This window comes from Belonocnema kinseyi, chromosome 10 (assembly GCF_010883055.1).
Source record: "Belonocnema kinseyi isolate 2016_QV_RU_SX_M_011 chromosome 10, B_treatae_v1, whole genome shotgun sequence".
In the NCBI taxonomy this organism is placed as follows: domain Eukaryota; kingdom Metazoa; phylum Arthropoda; class Insecta; order Hymenoptera; family Cynipidae; genus Belonocnema; species Belonocnema kinseyi.
This window is the reverse complement of record NC_046666.1, coordinates 59,342,971-59,350,121: the sequence shown is the minus strand read 5'-3', so window position 1 is coordinate 59,350,121 and position 7,151 is coordinate 59,342,971.

Here is a 7,151-nt window from a genome sequence, read left to right as displayed (position 1 = left end):
TATTAATTCATTTTTATTACCCGTCCACTGGAGTGTCGAGTGTCTTTAGATGTCAGAAGATAGAAAATCCAGGAATATAAACAAAATAACGACAATTAGAAACATCTGCTCTTCCTCTCGTCACAGAGGTCTTCTTATGTGACACGGAAGTTAACTTTGAACGGTTCTCTCGTCGGTCCAGGAAGCTCGTTTCACAGAAAATCCCTTACGGTACGTTTTCACTCGCGAATGTCACATTACCGCCCGACTCGGTCGAGTTCTCAAAGCGACGGTTGACAACCCTGCAAATAAAAGAGAAATGTGCGACTATTCCGCCGTAGCTTGGCTTGCCTTCAAAATACGTGCTGCAGCTTTTCCAGGACATGTTAAGAGGCATTTTTCCGATAAGGAAATGCTCCAGTGACCAAGGTTCCGAGTCCAAGAAAAGGGATGGACGATGACACATTTTCTCACACCGTTTCATATTCAGAGGTTCCGGGTCAGGAAGAACAGAGTTGTTATTGACATGAGCGATTTTCAAACAAACTGTAGGAAAATTTCCGTAAAAGTTTTGGAATTTGAACAAAGGTAGGTATTTTTTCTAAAAAAAACTGTAAGATAAATTCAGGAAAATTTCGAAAACTTACCTCAACATTACAACATTTTTCGTACAACACAGGAGAAGAAATTTCACAAATTTTAGAAATTCATTGAAAAATTATGTTTATTGAAAAAAATAATTTAACGCTGACTACGTAACAGAAAAACAACGTGGCATCCATGCTTATATACCTACAAACTTGAAAGGTATTTACTTACGTTAGTTGACAACTGTGTCGATTGTCGAACTTGGCAAAATGGTTGTAGTTTACTTTTACCGGCAGTCAAAAAGCTGTAAATTGCCTGTATTAAATTTGGTCCGCACATTTTAAGAAAAAATCTCAAAAGTTGTGAATATTTTCCGAAAAAAGGAAAAGATTAATTTTCAAAACCTTTAAACTAAATCAAACTTTTGCAATGAACAGCTTACTAGGTGAAGTAAATATTTTATTTCCATAGAAAATCGAATACAACGTTGCGCTGAATAGATTTGTTTAAATTTTAATTTTTTTATATACACTGTAAAAAGTTTCATGTAATTTTACCACAAAGATCATAGGACATAAAAATACCAGTGATTACTGTGGGAAATTTATCAAAATTAGGTAGAAATAACACGATAGTGTAAAATCGCACACAGATAGTAAAAAGAAGTTTTGGAAGAATGGAATTTTACATTCGCCGTAACCTTCCAAATTATTTTTTTTCGCAAGCAAGCTAAACATGCGAACAAATTTATGTAAGTAAAACACATTGCGCTTTGCCTTTGTTATGCGTTCAACACAGCACAATCCACGATTTCAATTCGAAAATATATCTGAATGCTGCTAAAATTTTGCACCATCTTGCAATGAATTTACTCGCAGACCTCGCAGGTTACCAAGTCATCAGGCGTTCAACAGCGGAATTACAAGGATTATGGAATTTTATATCGCTGCTGTAAAACGTATTACACTCCGCGTGTGAAATTACACTAATCGTTGGAAGCTTGCATAAACGTTGTAAAACTACATTTTTATTTCAGTTACACTTTAGTGTAAAATTCCAACAAAAATCACTGGTATTTTTATGTCCTATGATTGTTGTGGAAAAATTACACGTTCATTGTAAATTTCATTCATTTATGGTAAAATTCCTTTAATAATCACTGTCAATTTACAAGAAACGTGTAATTTTGCCACAACAATCACAGGAAAAAGTTACAGAATGAAACGTAATTTTCAGCAATATTTTTTACAGTGTATGAAACATTTATTATTCTTATTCAAAGTAGCCATACTTCAGGTATAACTTTTCATTTTTTTTTTTAAATTCAATTTTTAATTTCTACCGAAATCCGATTTTTAATACCTGTAAAATGGTTACCTCAAAATTGTTGGACAATTCATTCATTTCTTAGAAACTGAATCATTTTTTCTGATCAGATGCTTCTGCCGCAACACTTCATCTCAGAAGTGGTTACTTTTCTTATCTTTAAGTATTTATTACGATCTTACAAAATATTTTTTCGCTCTCCTGAAAATTCGGCTTTTGTTGTTTATTTAGTTCTATACTGCTACCCTTCGTGACATATTAAAATTATTTTCCCGAATAAAATTTAGGATTATTATATAATGAAAAATAGGAAAAATTTCCGATATTTATTGTAGTGTAGGTGAGATATTGTTGTGAAATATTTTGAGAAACTTTCAAAATTGTGGGAGGTACGTCACTTTGATTTTGTTTTGTTTTGAAAATGCGATCTCTCGAAAATTGTTAGACTAGTTTTATTAAAATGTATAGGCATTATGTAGAAGCCAGTACTATTTTCTTTCTATAAAAGCCAAACTGAAAAAATAAAAAATTCTGAACAAAAAACTTACGGTTCTGAAAGTCACAAAACGTGGATATATTTTACAAAAAGAGGGGCAGAGGGAGTCAAATTTTATACAAATCTAATATCTTCTTTGATGACAATGTAAAACTTGTTCACATAATTATTACTTAAAAATTGAAAACTTTCGTTATTTTTGGTGAAAAATCTTCTTTTATTTAAATATTCTCATCACAACATAACTTTCTTTACTACTAATACTAATTTCATCAATATAATTTTTAGGACAAAAGAAAACAAAAATACACCTTCTCTGAGTAATTTAAACTATTTAATTCAAATCGAAAACCAACCTGAACAAAACTAATTAGTTCATGTCATTTAGAAGAAGTGAAAATTGTGTCTGTTTTATCAAAAAATTACGTTATTTACATTTTGCTGAAAAATTTACAAAAACCTGCATGTTTCTGCCTTATTCTCTTCAAAAGTTACACTTAAACAAGTAAAACATTTGTGAAAGAATAATTATGAATAAAAAAATGCATTAACATTTTTTTCATTTGTCCATTAAAAATTATTTGTGATAAAAAAACACATAAAAGTAATGTTTACTACTTATAGCCGGAAAATACATGGTATCCGTTTAGAGGAAGATTTTTGTGGCCTGCGGGAAGGTGTTGTGGCTGTTAAATTTTAGAAAAAGCTTCAAACTTAACTTAATATAAGTCAAATGGGTCAAGGTCATTCTTGGAGTAACTTTCAACGATAAATACAATGGTGCCCTTTAATTGGACCTTGAAATGGACAATTTGTGTTCTTTACGTTTGGCGTTAACCAAGAACAACAACGTGGAAGAAGTAAAATCTGTTCCCTTTTGGGTGCTGGATTTACGTAAGTCTCCTCGCCTCTCACAACCGGGGTGCTAGATATAAGTGAGTCCCCTCGCTTCACGACCGGAGCGTTGGACTTATGTCAAAAATAGGGGTTCTCAATTAAAAACACAAACATGCCCTTTGAGTGACCTTAAAGTTCAAATTCAAGGTCAAATCTAAGGTTAACATTGAATTTCTCGTTGAAAGTTATTTCAAAAATGAAGAAACCTAAGAAACACATAGCCGTCCCGTAAACCCAAGCTGGGCCTTGATAAAGTTTAAATCATCTCCATCTGACCTGCAAAGCCACACCTCACCCATGACCTGCATACATATTCAAACGTAGAATTTTCTGCTTTTTCGATTACCAATGCCAAAAATAGGGGTTTCCATGGAAAAACACAAAGTTGGCTTCGAGAATTACCCTTAAGGTCAAATTCAAGGTAAAATTGAAGGTCCCCATTGGATTTTTTGTTGAAAGTTCCTTGAAGAATGACCCTGACCTGAGAGAATACAGAGCCGTCCCGTCTAGCCAAGCGAGACTTGCTTAAGTTTGAATGACCTTCAGCAGACCTGCAAGGTCACACCTTGCCTATCACCTAAGTACATATTTACACGTAAAATTTCCCGCTTTTTCGATAAACGGTGTCGAAAATAGGGATTCCCATTGAAAAACACAAAGTTGACCTTGAAATGACCTTAAAGGACACGTTCGAAGTTAAATTGAAGGTCACTGATTTCTCGTTGAAAATTACGACAAGAATTACCTTGACTAATATTTGACCTTGACTAATATTTGACCTTGAATAATATTTTATCTGGACAGTTATTTAGGTGTTTCCGCAATGAATAATCTTGGAAACCCTATCGATTATCTATTATTTGATCCAGCTAATATACCTTTTATATTTACAAAAGGGATCTGAAATGGATAAAGGTCATTCAGGATGTAATGTTAACAAACGATTTTTCAACGAGACGAGTACTCCATTTATTTCTTAGAGAGTGCCCCTATACTAAGCATATTACCCTCACGAGCCGCTCCCCAATTATACGAAAATTCGATGCCATTTTCATTTTGTTTTATTTCCTGTTTCGATTTTTTAATTCCTTCAACTATACGGGCGCTAGTAACGATTTTGTCCTGTTTCGAATTATCACCTTACCCGTTTATTTGTGGTTTAACTTCAATGTCTAACCTTCTTTCACGATCAGCATCTTTCCCGAAACGAAGAAACGGGAGCAAGTTTGATTCAAAATGAGATAAGAAGAAAACCTTTTAGGAGCTCCTATAATAGTGGATAAGAAAGGTTTGTGATTAATCTCTGTATGTGGCATCGTGCAACTGAAATGGGAAGTTAGGGGTAACCCGCAGTTTTTGACAGAACATTTCCTGTATTACGCTTGAAATTGAATTTAGCATAAAATGCACTTTGACGTGCTTGGATTTCCTCATTTTATTCTATCAGAGTAGAGATATCGTATTTCAAATTTAATTAAATTCGTAATTTTTGCTAAGTTTATACCAGTTTGTTTGCTTACATTCCAATGCGTTTTAAGAATATACTTAAATACATTTTCAATTAAGTTTTGATGGTTTTGATTACCATTATTTATCGAGTTTTTTAATAAATACCAGCCAAGCAACCTGTGCGCTACGCAAACGATTATTGCATATTTCCATATTTTCAATACTATGCATTTGTTTACACTAAAATATACTAAATTAGTCAATATCAGGGAAAGGCTCTGCTGAAATTTTATTATTTATAATTACAATTGAAGAATCAATTTTAATTTTAGCATCAGACGAATTCAACTTTAAACTAAAACTATACTCAAATATGGTCGATAAGGTTTAGTGTGATAACGAGAAAATTTTCAAGAGAACAAAAATTAGTTGATAACTGTTTATGACGATATAATGATTACACCTCATATTATTTCTAAAAGAATGGTGGCTCTTATCAGTTAATCATTTCATCAATTATTCCTAAGGAAATAGAAATGCTTTCAGAAAAGTGCACTTCGTAATTTTATTATTTAGTTTTTTTCATTTGAATTTTTCCAAACATTTTTCCTTTATAAAGAAACTTTTAACGTTTTTTTTAAGAATGATAAAATATATTTTACTTTATTTTTAAATTTTCGTGGTCTGTCAACATTTCCACGTTAGTTGAACATGTTGATAAACCTTATTTTTGAAATAAAGATATAAGTAAATGAAATAATTGAAAAATAACATTTAAATATTTTTTTGTACATTATATAATATAATAATTCTAATAGCATAAATATAGTAAGTTTTTGAATATCGCTGAACCTGTATTCTAAATACAAATTTGTAAATGCAATTTAAAAAAAGGATTTAAAAATTCTAAAAAATAAAAGAAAGAATTTTCCTTTTTGCGGACAAAAATAAAAAAGAGGAAAGAAAAATGAGATGCCAACCAACCAAATCCCCTTCCTTCTCTTTTTATTTCTCTCGCTTTTTTTATGTTTTTAATTATCAAATAACAATAAAAATAATCTTTTCATTATTCTTTCCTCTTCTTTATTTTTGCACAATAAGACATTTTTTAAATTTTCTTTTCAAACGTTTCTCTTATCTTTTTTTAAATTGCTATAGGAAGATTTATGGTGGTTGTCCAAATTTGGTCGTTGGATTCTTGGTTTTATTTTCAGGAATTCTGCACATAAATATTCTTACTAATGGAAAAATGCAAAGCAAACTTACATCATAGCAATCATTGTATGTTTAAATTACAGTCAGAAAAATACAATTTCGTTTAATTAAAATTTTGTTGTTTTTTTATATTTAATGACGTAATGACAAAAAAATCTGAAATCATCGACACATTACAAAACAAGTTGATTTAAGAAGGTGACAATAAGAAGTAAAAAGTCCAAAAATGATTTTGGCGATATTTTAATCGAGAATCTTTTCAAATATTCCAAATATATCAATAATCAAAGTCTAATTTTCTAATTTCGTATAACGCGAATACCCCTATTGATCCAATCTAGATAGAAATTGAAGTAAACTTACCATGTATTTATTTGGTTAAGAAGAATTATTGTTACAAATGATAAATAATTCTTGAAATAGTCCAAATTAAACTCAGATTATACTACAGTGAAACTCTTCTATAGCACCGATTTCGGGGATGAAGGTGAGTGGGAACTAACTCAATATAGCCCGATCCACTTTTGTTTGTTCATGCCTGAGTACTCGCCTGGGTGTCAAGCGCAGATCGCGCGCACCCCGCGAAACTCCTGTTACACCTACCAGCGGCGCTACGTCAAACATCGATAATGATTCACTATTGTTATTGTTATTAACAATGTAATTAAAGAAGTCGTGCACAGTGTACAATAAAGGATTTTATCAAGCTTCTTTAGAAAATCATTAATTGATGTCAACTGTTAGCAAGAAATTATTCTTGCTACAGTAAGTGTAAAAAGTTTTCGTGTACATCTTTTTTGATGACTGATTATGTTCTCTCAATTTTAATTATGCCAGAGGTAAAAAAAATTCTTTTTAAAGAGTTGATTGCTCTCGAAATCCTGTAAAATGTGCATTGAGGATGAAGCCAATTTTTCTATTTTTTAAGTAGATATTGCAAAATAGTGTAAATTTCAATGATTTGTTAAAATTTTAATAACTTCCGAAATAATAAACATTTTGCAATGTTCTTGAGCTCATTTTGAAGCTATTTCTTCAATGGATCACAGCAGCTTAGGAGTATAAATTGTAAACGATTTCTTTCCGAATTGCAAGAATTTGAAGTGGTAACAAAAAAGTTAGAAAAATGGCACGGCAGTGTAATAAAATAATAAAATAATATTTGACAGCTTTTGTGTAGTTTTTGAGAAGCCGAAAATGT